This window comes from Mustela nivalis (assembly GCF_964662115.1).
Source record: "Mustela nivalis genome assembly, chromosome: Y".
Lineage (NCBI taxonomy): Eukaryota > Metazoa > Chordata > Mammalia > Carnivora > Mustelidae > Mustela > Mustela nivalis.
Window position 1 is genome coordinate 5331482 of NC_139041.1, and position 15315 is coordinate 5346796.

Sequence of the window (15315 nt, forward strand, 5' to 3'; positions counted from 1 at the left end):
TTTTGGCAAAATTTCTAGAGATGCTCGAATACACGTGTCCTAGCTCTTGAAAACTCCAGACATGTCTTTGGCACTGTTCCGAGTGTTTCCGTTGAGCTTTCCTTGGGTGGCCTTATTCCTGGTCAGAATTTCCCTGATTGGGTGGGAGAACAATAATCATGTCCAGGGCTCACATTTCCTCCCTTGAGGCTTTGTTTGAGGCATGATTTTTTTTTTTTTTTGGCCTTTTATGGCTAAGATGGAAGGGTGGATCATGCCTTTCTCCGAAGTCCAGAGGGCTGGTGATGACAGTCACGACCAGGGACTATGAATTCGGCCATGGAGAAGGTGACAACGACTTGCTTTGCAAACTGCCTTTATGAGAGACCCAGGCAGCTCCAGCAGTTTGGAAGGGCTTGTGTTCCTCTTGTCTCACCCATGACTATTCCAGCCAAGTGTAGTTTTCAGGCGTGGGTTAATGAGGACAGGTTGTTATAACCACAATGCTTTAGTATTCACAGAAGCTGGCTTCACTGAAGAAACCGTCCCTCTAACATGAACTTTGAGTCCTACAGCTTTAGATAGGAAGCCCCGGGAAGGACAGAAAAAGAGCCCTCTGAGCCTGATCATGAACTCAGTTTGTCTTGTGTGTTAATATCCCACTTCCCCTTCTACACAAAAAGAAAAGAAATGAGATTAGGTATACCAGGATTTAGTCCAGCATTTCTCCAGAGACAGCAAGGCTTTGCTATTTCCACTACAATTTCTAGAGATCTCAAGAAACAGTAAAGCATCTTGGGTATCATCAGCTCTCTGTGAGGTTTTCATCCTGTGCGTGAGAGAGTTCTTTCTCATCATCTTTAACCTATGGATCAGTAATGACTAAGGGACGAAAAGTCCCTTTTCAAGGAAAGATGTTAGGGCATGGAAATATTGTGCTGTCTGGGCCCACATCTCCTAGTTTTAAGAAATACTAGTCATAAATGATTAGGGGGATCTGTTTACCTGGCTTTACCTTAAATGTCTTTGCAAAGGCTTCAAGGAGTTTGTCCTTCTGCATCATAGATAACCGTTAAGGAAGAGCACTGGACAGCAGTCCTTGCCATCACTAGTTAACTCTACCTTCTGTGGTAATGGTTATAGCCATATTTACTAAGTCTTTTTAATTAGAGGAAAATGAATGACCTATATTGATGCCCTACAAGGTTCAAATGAACAGAACTGTAGATAGAGACTCAATGCCCTTGCAAAGACTAGTGGTTAAAGAAGGTGTAGTCCCTATTGCCAACAGAGTATTCCTCAGCCATCAGGGAGATTGAACCCCTGGTACTTGCATTGACATGAATGCCACAGTACTGGGTGATGTGGAATGGAAAAGGAGAAAAAGGGTGATATCATATGACTTCCTTCCTAAATGCCCCCAGGAATAATACCATGGCCTTAGTAGAAGGAAGGGAAAACTGAAAAGAATATGTAGAGAAGGAGAAAAACCAGGAGTGACTCAGGTCTCTGAAAACCATGCTGAGGGTTACAGTAAAGAGAGACATGCAGGGAATGTGGGAACTGGCTAATGGGTGTTTAGGAGTTGTGGTATATCTTATGAAATAGCCAAGATGGCGGGGAAGTAGGAGGGGGCACCCTTTCAACCTGCACCCCAAAGTGAGTTGGTTATCTTCCAAGGATCTCCAATCATCCACGAAATCAGCCTGAGATCAGATTTATACATGTCTGGATCTCTACTGGAGCAGAAGACGCCAGTGGGCAGGTAAAGAGGAGTGGGAAAGTCAGACTGATATTGGAAGATAAACAAAAGGGGGAGGGAGCCACCAGAGGTGACCCTTTGGAAAGTAATATTCCAATACGAGAGTGCCCTGCACCTGGGGACCAGCATTAACTCGGGAGTCTGGTAGAAATCAGTCAAAAAGAGCAAAGGATTATGGGGGGGGGAAATTGCGGGAATCTGGGTGTTAGGGTGGGGGCTTAAATCCCCAGACCCAGGACAGCCACCCCTAGCCCATAGCCAGAGAGAATGCAGTAGAGAAACCAGGTCTTGGTCCCTGAACCACCAGCATGCCTGAGAGTGCATGGCACCCAGCTCCTGGTTAGGGGCCAGGAGCCTAACCAGCCAACAGAAGCACAGCCTTTTTGCAGTCCCCACACAAGTGCCCTGTTTTGCCTTCAGAGTTCTTTCGATTCATGCCACTGACCCTCCCCTGAGATCGGGGCACACAAATGCCAGCCAGGTGCTCTCAGAATGGAAAGACCAGGCACTCCCAGCCCCAGCCAGTGGGAAAATCTCAGTGTGCAATCGTTGCTTCGATCTTCTCTGGCAGTCTGGAGCTGCCCAAACAGCCGCCGCTGCCATGGTTTTGGGTACAAGCAAAAAGTCCTGAGTCCCCAGGGACCACGACAGGGAAGCTGCTCTGCCAGCAGCCAAGGGGGGATTTATTTGGGCTCTGCAGACAGATTGAAGCATCTCTATGAGAGGGAGGTCAGGGTACAGTTTGCTTTCCTCTAAACCTACAAAAACCTTCAAAAGCAGTCTAGGCGAGAAAGAGAAGCAAAAGTGAACAAATAGAAAAACTTTCAGAGAAGAAAAGCCCGAAAAAACAGTTTCCTCAGAGCCCACCCCCTTGAGGGTGGCGGGAGGACATAGCTGAGAGAACTTCAAGAACTGAAAACCCATGTGGTAGGCCTCTCCCTCAAATAACAATCCAGAAAAAGAAAAAAAAAAAAAAGATGACAAGGGAACAACCACCACTACAGCATAGGACAATTTTTATTATTAATTAGATCCCACTCTTCTGGCTTATATTTTTTATATAGTTAATTTTTTATTATTATATAGATAATTTTTTAACCTATTTACCATCACAGTGAGATGTCCAGTACATCAAATTCCATAATAAACTTCTAACCTGAATTTTTGATTCAAACACCTGTGTTTTCCTTTTGCATTTCTATTTTTTAAACTTCTTTTTTTAAATATTAGTTTAGTTTATTCTAGTTAATTCATTTTTTAATTTTTATTTTCGAATATTAATATAGAGCTTAACTTCAAGGTAATACCCCTTCCACAATCAATTCCATCCCTATAGGTAAACCAATTCATTATCCCACCGTATCTTAAGAAAGTTGAGTCCTTTAACAAAGATATCAAGATTCATCCAGAAAGAATCAAAACAAACTTCCTCACCCACACAGAGAATTTACAACCAATATCCCAACTTTTTCTTCTACCATAATTCTGTGTTTCTGTGTTTGTCCTAATAGCATATAAATCTTACAATCAGGGTTCTTTTTGGGGAGGTTCTTCCTTTATTTGCATATATATATTTCTCTTGTCATATACCTTTATCAGTCTTATTGTTTGTCTGTGTCTGTTTGTATACTTCATATATGTACCTTGGAGCCCATTTTGGTGAAATCTTGTCTTTTATCTTATCTTTCTTTCCTGTCTCTCTCCCTCTCTCTTTTTTTCCTTTTCTTTTTCCTCTCATTTGGGTGGGGATCCCTGGTGCTCAGAAGCATTCCAGGGTGCACCTTGACTGCACCACAGTCGATACAGGCAGCTACACCCATTCAGCAATCTCTCACCAAAATGACTAGGAGGAGGAATGCCCAACAGAAGAAAAATACAGAGGATGGTCCTTTTGCAACATAGATAATGGCTATCAATATAGACAATATGTTGGATAGAGAATTCAGGCTAAAAATTATCCAAGCAATAGCTAGGTTGGAGAAAGCCATGGGTGATCAAATGGAATTGATTAGGGCTGAACTAAAAATGACCTGAGATCATGTTTTTAATATAAGGGAAGAGCTGAAAGCTACCAGGGATAGACTTCACAATCCTCTCAATGAGTTCCAATCTAATCTAAATTCTCTCAACGCTAGAGTAACTGAGACATAATAGAATTAGTGATCTAGGCGACAAACAGATAGAGATAAAGGACAAGGAGGAAGCCTGGAACAAACAGCTTAGGAGCCACGAAAACAGAATCAGGGAAATAAATGATGCCATGAAAAGTTCCAACGTCAGAATTATTGTAATCCCTGAAGAGGAGGAGAAAGAAAGAAGTCTAGAAGATATAGTGTAACATGTTCTACATGAAAATTTTCCAAATCTTGGGAATGGAACCAGGTTCATGTACTAGAGGCTGAAAGGTTTCCCCCCAGATTACAGATCCTTGAAAGTCCTTGATAAACCTAATAGTAAGAATGAAGAATTATAATTGTAGGCAGAACCTCTTGAAAGCAGCTAGGAAAAAGAAGATCCTTATGTACAGAGGAAAGCCCATCAGAATTATGTCAGACCTGTCCACAGAGATCTGATAAGCCAGAAAAGGCTGAAAAGATATATTCAGGGCACTGAATGAGAAGAACATGCAACCAAGAATACTTTATCCAGCAGGAATGACATTCAAAATTGATGGAGAGATAAAGAGTTTCCAGGACCGGCATGGCTTAAAAGACTATGCAACCACCAAACCAAAACTGCAGGAAATATTAAGAGGGCTTCTTTAAAGGAAGAAAAAGCCCAAGAATAGCATTGAACAGAAATATAGAGACAGTCTACAGAAAGAAAGTCTTCAAAGTTAACATGATGATAATAAATACGTATCAATCAATAATCACCTTCAATGTGAATGGCCTAAATGCGCCATAAAATGGCACAGGGTTGCACAGGGGTAAAACGACAGGACCCATCTATATGTTGTCTACAGAAGACCCATTTTAAACCTAAAGATACACCCATACTAAGTGAAGGAATGGAGCAGCATCTTTAATGCCAATGGGCCTCAAAAAAAGGCTGGGGTAGCTATTCTCATATCAGACAAATTAGATTTTAAACTAAAGACTTTAGTCAGAGATTCAAAAGGACAATACATCATTCTTTTTTTTAAATTAATTTTTTATTTTTTATAAACATATATTTTTATCCCCAGTGGTACAGGTCTGTGAATCACCAGGTTTACACACTTCACAGCACTCACCAAAGTACATACCCTCCCCAATGTCCATAATCCCACCCCCTCCTCCAAAGTCCCCTCCCCCCACCAACCCTCAGCTTGTTTTGTGAGATTAAGAGTCACTTATGTTTTGTCTCCCTCCAAATCCCATCTTGTTTCATTTATTCTTCTCCTACCCACTTAAGCCTCCAAGTTGCATCACCACTTTCTCATATCAAGGAGATCATATGATAGTTGTCTTTCTTTGCTTGACTTATTTCGCTAAGCATGATATGCTCTAGTTCCATCCATGTTGTCGCAAATGGCAAGATTTCATTTCTTTTGATGGCTGCATAGTATTCCATTGGTATATATACCACATCTTCTTGATCCATTCATCTGTTTATGGACATCTAGGTTCTTTCCATAGTTTGGCTATTGTGGACATTGCTGCTATAAACATTCGGGTGCACGTGCCCCTCTGGTCACTACGTTTGTATCTTTAGGGTAAATACCCAATAGTGCAATTGCTGGGTCATAGGGCAGTTCTATTTTCAACATTTTGAGGAACCTCCATACTGTTTTCCAGAGTGGCTGCACCAGCTTGCATTTTCACCAACAGTGTAGGAGGGTTCCCCTTTCTCTGCATCCTCGCCAGCATCTGTCATTTCCTGACTTGTTAATTTTAGCCATACTGACTGGTGTGAGGTGATATCTCATTGTGGTTTTGATTTGTATTTCCCTGATGCCGAGTGATATGGAGCACTTTTTTATGTGTCTGTTGGCCATCTGGATGTCTTCTTTGCAGAAATTTCTGTTCATGTCTTCTGCCCATTTCTTGATTGGATTATTTGTTCATTGGGTGTTGAGTTTGCTAAGTTCTTTATAGATTCTGGACACTAGTCCTTTATCTGATATGTTGTTTGCAAATATCTTCTCCCATTCTGTCAGTTGTCTTTTGATTTTTTTAACTGTTTCCTTTGCTGTGCAAAAGCTTTTGATCTTGATGAAATCCCAATAGTTCATTTTTGCCCTTGCTGCCCTTGCCTTTTGCCTTTTGCTGCCTGTGTTCTTTTCAAGGATTTGGATGGATTCCTTTTGCACATTGAGGTCCTTCATCCATTTTGAGTCTATTTTTGTGTGTGGTGTAAGGAAATGGTCCAATTTCATTTTTCTGCATGTGGCTGTCCAATTTTCCCAGCACCATTTATTGAAGAGGCTGTCTTTTTGCCATTGGACATTCTTTCCTGCTTTGTCGAAGATTAGTTGATCATAGATTTGAGGGTATATTTCTGGACTCTCAATTCTGTTTCATTGATTTATGTGTCTGTTTTTTTGCCAGTACCATGCTGTCTTGATGATGACAGCTTTGTAATAGAGCTTGAAATTCGGAATTGTGATGCCACCAACGTTGGCTTTCTTTTTCAATATCCCTTTGGCTATTCGAGGTCTTTTCTGGTTCCATATAAATTTTAGCATTATTTGTTCCATTTCTTTGAAAAAGATGGATGGTACTTTGGTAGGCATTGCATTAAATGTGTAGATCGCTTTAGGTAGCATAGACATTTTCACAATATTTATTCTTCCAATCCAGGAGCATGGAACATTTTTACATTTCTTTGTGTCTTCCTCAATTTCTTTCATGAGTACTTTATATTTTTCTGAGTATAGATTCTGTGTCTCTTTGGTTAGGTTTATTCCTAGGTATCTTATGGTTTTGGATGCAATTGTAAATGGGATTGACTCCTTAATATCTCTTTCTTCTGTCTTGCTGTTGGTGTAGAAAAATGCAACTGATTTCTGTGCATTGATTTTATATCCTGACACTTTACTGAATTCCTGTATAAGTTCTAGCAGTTTTGGAGTGGAGTCTTTTGGGTTTTCCACATATAGTATCATATCATCTGCGAAGAGTGATAATTTGACTTCTTCTTTGCCGATTTGGATGCCTTTAATTTCCTTTTGTTGTCTGATTGCTGAGGCTAGGACCTCTAGTACTCTGTTGAATAGCAGTGGTGATAAAGGACATCCCTGCCGTGTTCCTGACCTTAGCGGAAAAGCTTTCAGTTTTTCTCCATTGAGAATGATATTTGCGGTGGGTTTTTCATAGATGGCTTTGATGATATTGAGGTATGTGCCCTCTATCCCTACACTTTGAAGAGTTTTGATCAGGAAGGGATGCTGTAATTTGTCAAAAGCTTTTTCAGCATAAACAAAAGCCCAGGGCCAGACAGCTTCTGGGGGGAATTCTACCAAAAATTTAAAGAAGAACTAATTCCTATTCTCCTGAAACTGTTCCAAAAAATAGAAATGGAATGAAAACTTCGAAACTCATTTTATGAGGCCAGCATCACCTTGATCCCAAAACCAGACAAGGATCCCATCAAAAAAGAGAGCTATAGACCAATATCCTTGATGAACACAGATGCGAAAATACTCAACAAAATACTAGCCAATAGGATTCAACAGTACATTACAAAGATTATTCACCACGACCAAGTGGGATTTATTCCAGGGCTCCAAGGTTGGTTCAACATCCGCAAATCAGTCAATGTGATACAACACATCAATAAAAGAAAGAACAAGAACCATATGATATAATACATCATTCTTAAAGGGACTATCCACCAAGATGATATAACAATTGTAAATATATATGCTCCCAATATTGGAGAAGCCAATTACATAAGAAAATTGTTAATGAAGATATGAATCATATTGATATGAATACACAAATCGTTGGAGATCTTAACATGCCTCTCTCAGAAATAGACAGATCATCGAAGCAGAAAATCAATAATGAAACAAGATCACTGAATGACACTTTGGGCCAGATTGAACTCATATATATGCAGAAAATTCCACCCTAGGCAAAAGAATACTCATTCTTCTCAAGTGCACATGGAACCTTCTCCAGAATAGACCACATACTGGGGTCACAAATCAGGACTCAACCGATACCAAAAGATTGAGATTATTCCCTGCACATTCTCAGATCACAATGCTTTGCAACTTGAGCTCAATAACAAGAAAAGTTCCGAAGGAACTCAAACACCTGGAAGCTAAAGAACACCTTACTTAAGAATGCTTGTATCAACCAGGAGATCAAAAACAATTCATGGAAACCAATGACAATGAAGACGTTTTGATCCAAAACCTATGGGATACAGCAAAGGTGGTCCTAAGAGGGAAATACATAGCCATCCAAGCCTCCACAAAAAATCTGAAAAATCTAGAACACAGCTACTTTCTCTACACCTTAAAGAACTGAAGGATCAACAACAAATCAAACAAACTCGACAGATAAGAAGGGACATAATGGAGATGAGAGCTGGTATCGATGAGGTAGAAACCAGAGATACAGTAGAACGTATCAATGAAACTAGAAGCTGGTTTTTTGAAAGAATCAATAAGATAGATAAGCCATTGGTGACACTAATCCAAAAGAAAAGAGAGAAAGCTCAAATATATAAAATTTTGAATGACAAGGGAGTGTTCACAATGAACACCAAGGAAGTATAAACAATCATCCGAGGTTATTATCAACAGTTATATGCCAATAAGCTAAGCAACCTAGATGAAATGGATGCATTCCTGGAAAACTATAAACTCCCAAAACTGAATCAGGAAGAAATTGACAACCTGAATAGACCAATATCTAGTAACGAGATTGAAGTGGTGATTAAAAACCTTCCCAAAACCAAGAGCCCAGGTCCTGATGGATTCCCTGGAGAATTCTACCAAACTTTCAAAGAAGAAATAACACCTATTCTTCTGAAACTGTTTCAAAAATATTGAAGCAGAAGGGAAAATTCCGACTCTTTCTATGAAGCCAGCATTACCCTGATCCCCCAAACAGGCAACCACCCAACCAAAAAGCATATTTTCTGACCAATATCACTAACGAATATGGATGCTAAGATTCTCAATAAGATCCTAGCAAACAGGATCCAACAGCATATTAAACAGTTTATCCACCATGACCAGGTGAGTTTCCTCCCTGGGCTACAACGATGGTTCAACATTCGCAAACCAATCAATGTGATAGAACAAATTATTAAGAGAAGAGAGAAGAACCACATGTTCTTCTCAATTGATGCAGAAAAAGCATTTGACAAAATCCAGCATCCGTTCCTGATTTAAAGGCTTCAAGGTATAGGGATAGAGGTAACATTCCTGACCTTCATCAAATCTATCTAAGAAAGACCCACAGCAAATATCATCCTGAATGGGAAAAAAACTTGCGTCCTTCCCGTTGAGATCAGGAACAAGACAAGGATGCCCACTCTCACCACTCTTGTTCAACATAATATTAGAAGTCCTAGCAACATCAATCAGACAACAAAGGGAAATAAAATGTATCCAAATTGGTAATGAAGAAGTCAAACTTTCTCTCTTTGCAGATGACATGATCCTTTATATGGAAAACCCAAAAGACTCCACTCCCAAACTACTAGAACTCATACAGCAATTCAGCAACGTGGCAGGATACAAAGTCAATGTACAGAAATCAGTGGCTTTCTTATACACTAACAATGAAAATACAGAGAGGGAAATTAGAGAATTGATTCCATTAACTATAGCACCAAAAACAATAAGATACCTGGGAATAAACCTAACCAAAGAGGTAAAGGGTCTGTACTCAAGGAACTACAGAACACTCATGAAAGAAACTGAAGAAGACATACAAAGATGGAAGACCATTCCTTGCTCTTGGATCTGAAGAATAAATATTGTAAAATGTTTATACTACCTAGAGCAATCTATACTTTTAATGCTATTCTGATCAAAATTCCACCGGTATTCTTCAAAGAGCTGGATCAAATAATCTCCAAAAGAGACACTGGGGCGCCTGGGTGGATCAGTGGGTTAAGCCGCTGCCTTCCGCTCAGGTCATGATCTCAGGGTCCTGGGATCGAGTCCTGCATTGGGCTCTCTGCTCAGCAGGGAGCCTGCTTCCCTATTTCTCTCTCTCTCTCTCTCTCTCTCTCTCTCTGGCTGCCTCTCCATCTACTTGTGATTTCTCTCTGTCAAAGTAAAAAAAAATAGAGACTCTGAATCACGAAGGAGATGTTGAAAAACAAAAATAAAACTGGGGGCATCATGTTACATGATTTTGAGCCTTACTACAAAGCTGTGATCATTAAGACAGCATGGTACTGGCATAAAAACAGACACATCAACCAGTGGAACAGGGTAGAGAGCCCAGATATGGACCTTCAACTCTATGGTCAAAAAATCATTAAAACAGGAAAATATATACAGTGGAAAAAAGACTATCTCTTCAATAAATGGTGCTGGGAAAACTGGGCAACTTAAGTAGGACAATGAAACTCGACCATTCTCTTACACCGTACACAAAGTTAAACTCAAAATGGATAAAAGACCTCAACGTGAGACAGGGGTCCATCAGAATGCTAGAGAACATAGGCAGTAATCTCTTTGATATCAGGCACAGCAACTTCTTTCAAGATATGTCTCCAAAGGCAAAGGAAACAAAAGCAAACATGAACTTTTGCGACTTCATCAAAATCGGGAGCTTCTGCACAGCAAAGGGAACAGTCAAGAAAACAAAGAGGCAACCCACGGAATGGGAGAAGGTATGTGCAAATGACAGTACAGACAAAAGGTTGATATCCAGGATCTATGATGAACTCCTAAAACTCAACACACACAAAACAGACAATCATATCAAAAAATGGGCAGAAGATATGAACAGACACTTCTCCAATGAAGACAAGCAAATGGCTATCAGAAACATGAAAAAAATGTTCATCATATCTAGCTATGAGATAAATTCAAATTAAAACTACATTGAGATATCACCTTTCACCAGGTAGAATGGCCAAAATTAGCAAGACAGAAAACAACATGTGTTGGAGGGGATGTGGAGAAAGGGGAACCATCTTACACTGTTGGTGGGAATGCAAGTTGGTGCAGCCTCTTTGGAGAAAGTATGGAGATTCCTTAAGAAATTAAAGTAGAACTTCCCTATGACTCTGCAATTGCACTACTGGGTATTTACCCCAAAGATGCAGATGTAGTGAAAAGAAGGGCCATCTGTACCCCAATGTTTATAGCAGCAATGGCCATGGTCGCCAAACTGTGGAAAGAACCAAGATGCCCTTCCATGGACGAATGGATAAGGAAGATGTGGTCCATATACACTATGGAGTATTATGCCTCCATCAGGAAGGATGAATGCCCAACTTTTGTACCAACATGGATGGGACTGAAAGAGCTTATGCTGAGTGATATAAGTCAAGCAGAGAGCAATTATCATATGGTTTCACTTATTTGTGGAGCATAACAAATAGCATGGAGGACATTGGAGTTAGAAGGGAGCTGGGGATTTGGAACGCGAGGTGAATCATGAGACAATATGGACTCTGAACAACAATATGAGGGGTTTGAAGTGGCAGGGGGTGGGAAGTTGGGGTACCAGGTGGTGGGGATTATATAAGGCATGGGTTGCATGGAGCACTGGGTGTGGTGAAAAATAATGATACTATTATTCTGAAAATAAATAAATTAAAAAAATAATGATACTATTATGCTGAAAATAAATGAATTTTAAAAAAGGAAAAAAAAAGAGTTGTGTTATATCTTAGGATGAACACTAGGTCGTATATGGAACTAAGGCATCAGCGACTAATGTGTCAAAAAGCTATGATTGATGACAGGCTGGATTTCTCAACGTAACAAAAAAAAAATAACTTAAAAATAAACTGGCCCTTTCAAAGCAGTTAAAACAGAGAAAAGGAATGGAGTATATTTTTATTATCTTTACTTATTAAAATGGCATGGAATTTGTTTCCTATAATGTCCTTATCTGAATTGGGTCTTTGTACTTCTAAATTAGAATATACATGCCTCCTCCATTTCTGGAATTGATGAAATGAAACGACCTTGTCTTCATTAAATGTCTAGGTGAGTTGACCAGGAAATGGATTTGGACCTGGCCTTCTGTGTGTTGGCAGGTTTTTGATTACTGCTTCAAATGCCTTAGTCACTAGTAGAAAGTTCAGATTATGTAGGTTTCTGACCTAATCTTGGGAGTTTATATGTTTCTTGGAGTTTATTCTTTTCTCTCAGTTCTTGGATATGCTGACATAATTCTACAGACGGGTCTTTTAGGTTATTTTTTTCCCTTCTATCAGGATCATGTGGTCTCAAACTTCCAACTTTGTGCTTGTCTCCATGTTTTATCCAGGTAATGGCTTCTTCAGTTTGTGAGTTTTCAAAACTGACCTGTGAGTTCTCCTGACTTTTTCCTAATAGTTTGTTTGTATTTCTTTTATTTCAATAAACATTTGTATTATATCATTTTGTCTGTTAGCTTTGGAGTTTGTTTGTCCTTTTCCAGTTCCTTATGGCGTCAAGGTAGGTTGCTTTTTCCTGTGTTTTTAGTTGCTTGAAATACATGCGTTTAACCTTATATATTTTCTTCATAATATGTTTTGGCATCATCCCATTTTTTTTTTTTTTTTTTTTTTTTACTTTCCATTGTTGATGGCACTTTCTGATTTTCCTTTCAATTTCCTTTCTTTGATTCATTAGTTGTTCATGAGTGTGTTGTGTTTTTCACCTATTAGTGCCTGGCTGTATTTACCTTTGGAGAGTGATTTCTTTCCATTTTCATACCCTCGTGGTCATAAGTATACAAGATAGGATTTGAATTTTCTTCCATTAATTAGGACTTGTTTTGGACTCCAGCACAGGATCTGTGATAGACAATGTTAAGTCTGCCCTTGGGATGAACTTCTGTTATGGTCATCAGAGACACAACTTATGCATGCTTCCCCAAAATTCAAGGTGTCTAGAGAGCCCATGATAATGTCTGTTAATATTTACTACCTTTCCTTCTGGATGATCTAACCTATGCAAAAAGTGGACGTCCTAGTCCCCAAATATATTGGATGGAGTTCCACAACTCCATTCCTTTCTTTTCACATGCTTTCAACATTAAATACACCCACGTTCGTGGTGTATATGTTGGCAGTTATTCCAAGTTTCTTACGTTTTGATAATCCACCAAGACAATACACCTTCCAGTAACCTTTTGTCTCTCGAAGGAATAAAATCTCTCTATCTGCTATAGGCACAATCATATTGGCTCTCTTCTTGACAATTGCATAACCTATGTCTTCCCCATTCCCTCACTTTCAAGCTGTGCGTATCTTTATATTAGAAGGAAATCTCCTATGGGCAACAAAAGGTTGAGCTTGTTGTGTTTTTTTATCTTTTCTTGTTGGAATTTTTTGCCCTTTTTATTTTTAATTATCCAGCCCAAAAATCTGTTTCTAGTGGTAGGAGAATTAGTCCTGAATACTTGAACTAACTATTCATAGGTAAGGACTTATCTTTCTCATTTCGGTTGGTTTCTGATGTGGATTCTCTGTGACTTCTACTTTGTAGTATTTTATTTGGGGTTTCCATTCTTTAGTGCTATTCCTCACTTCCTACCCATCTTTTGTGTGTCTTATCTGTGTGTGTGAGTATTGTCTCTGTGTTTCACATAACACATAATTTGAAATTTCAAGAGATAGAAGTCAGTCTTCTTTGGATAGCAACTTAATTTGATATGCCTTAAAAACTCACATTCCATCACTTTTAGCCACATTTCCTACAAAGAATGTCCAATTTAGTCCTCTTTTATAAACACGTGATATCACTAACCTGTCTTCAAACAAATTCCAAATTTTGGGTGCCTGGTTAGAGTCGTATTCTTTGTCCCCCTTTCCCTTGTTTTTTTCATATTTTTCTTGACTACCAGGAGAGAGTGAAATCGTATGTTACTTGTCTTTTTGGCACTGATAGATGTGACATAGGCTAATGCTCTCCACAATTTTGCCACATGAGGCAAGTGGCAAGAATTCATTCTTGCTTATGGCTGGTTAAGATTCTGTGGGGCTTTGCAGGGCAGTGAGATGGTAGTAGTGTCTGGGAACTCCACTCTTGTATTTAGCCAGGAACACAACAGGAATATTACCACATCAACTTCAACATCGCAGTAATGAATCTGGCGCCTACAAAGCAAACTCCATAGCAAAAGAGAGAATAAGTTGCAAGATTGGAAACATGGTTTAGGGGGAAAGTCGGCAGTTGGTGCTTCAGAGGGCTGTGAGACAATGCAAAAGACAAAGTTATAGGAGAGTGGAGAACACTGGGAACCCACAAAGAGCATGTTTCCCAATGCTATTGGCTGTGGACAGCAGAGGTTCCAAATGGCATGAGTTCTTGCCAACAGAGGGTTTTGAGACCCGGAGATTTCAGATTTGCCAGCTTTGCAGACATCGACTCGAGATAACACTGTGTTTCTCTTTGAGAGGACACCAACAAGCAAGAAGCAACCAGGTGCAGACAGCCTGGAAACCATGAAAAAAGACAATACCAAGAGACACAATGGGAAGATGGTGTGTTCTGACAGTGCATGTGTGAGAGGCAGTGTTCCTGCAGATCACTCAATGGGAGCATAAGAAATTTTGGGCTCTCACAAAAGCAGCATAAAGACGAAGCTACTGGCAAAAGATAGGACTGTGAGCACATTACTGCTTCAAACACGAGGTCCCAACAGTCAAACACAGGGGGGACTGCCTTCCTCACCCAAGTTGCTTTGTTCGAGGAGAACAGACTCTCTTGTAGGGGAATAGAAGAAAGCCCTGGCCACATGCTCTCTCATGAGCAAAGAATTCTGCAACCTTCGTTCTGTTGAGTTGTTTAAAGGTCTCCTTTCACATGCACACAAGTGCCCACCAAGATAAACCTCACTGTATTCAACCCACACACTAGGCAATCAAAACTACAGGCAAGGAGAGTCTCTGCAGTTGACTGGCCTCAATAACAGGGGAGAGCCACAACAAAACAGCAGAGGGCATTCATGCAACAAACAATCGAGACTCCCTCTTAGGCCATCCCTTGGCCACTCCATGATCTCTTCTTCCAAAAAAATTACCTTCAGGTTAGAAAAAAGAATCGGCTTTTCGAATACAGAGAAGAGAGAGACCTAATTGCAATTCAAATATGGAAGAATCAATTGCTACCGAAGAAATAGAACAAGAAATGATCAAGGCCATGCAATCAAAGTGAAACCTGTACATGTAACAGGACCGAGGGAGGATGGAAAGCAGCAGCAAGGATACTCACTGTACATCAGAAAAACATAGAAGTCATTGGGGAGTCTCAAAGCACAGAAATAAAAGAGATTAAAAAAATAAAATAATGAGGCCCTGATGAAAGATGGGTAGCAGACTGGATGCAAAGGCGATATACCTGGCAGAAGCAGAGGATCAAATTATAATGATAAAACATGACAATGAGCTTAGAGAAGTCATCGACTCCAAGGAATGCAAAGGTTCCTATTGTAGGAGAACTAGGAGTGAGA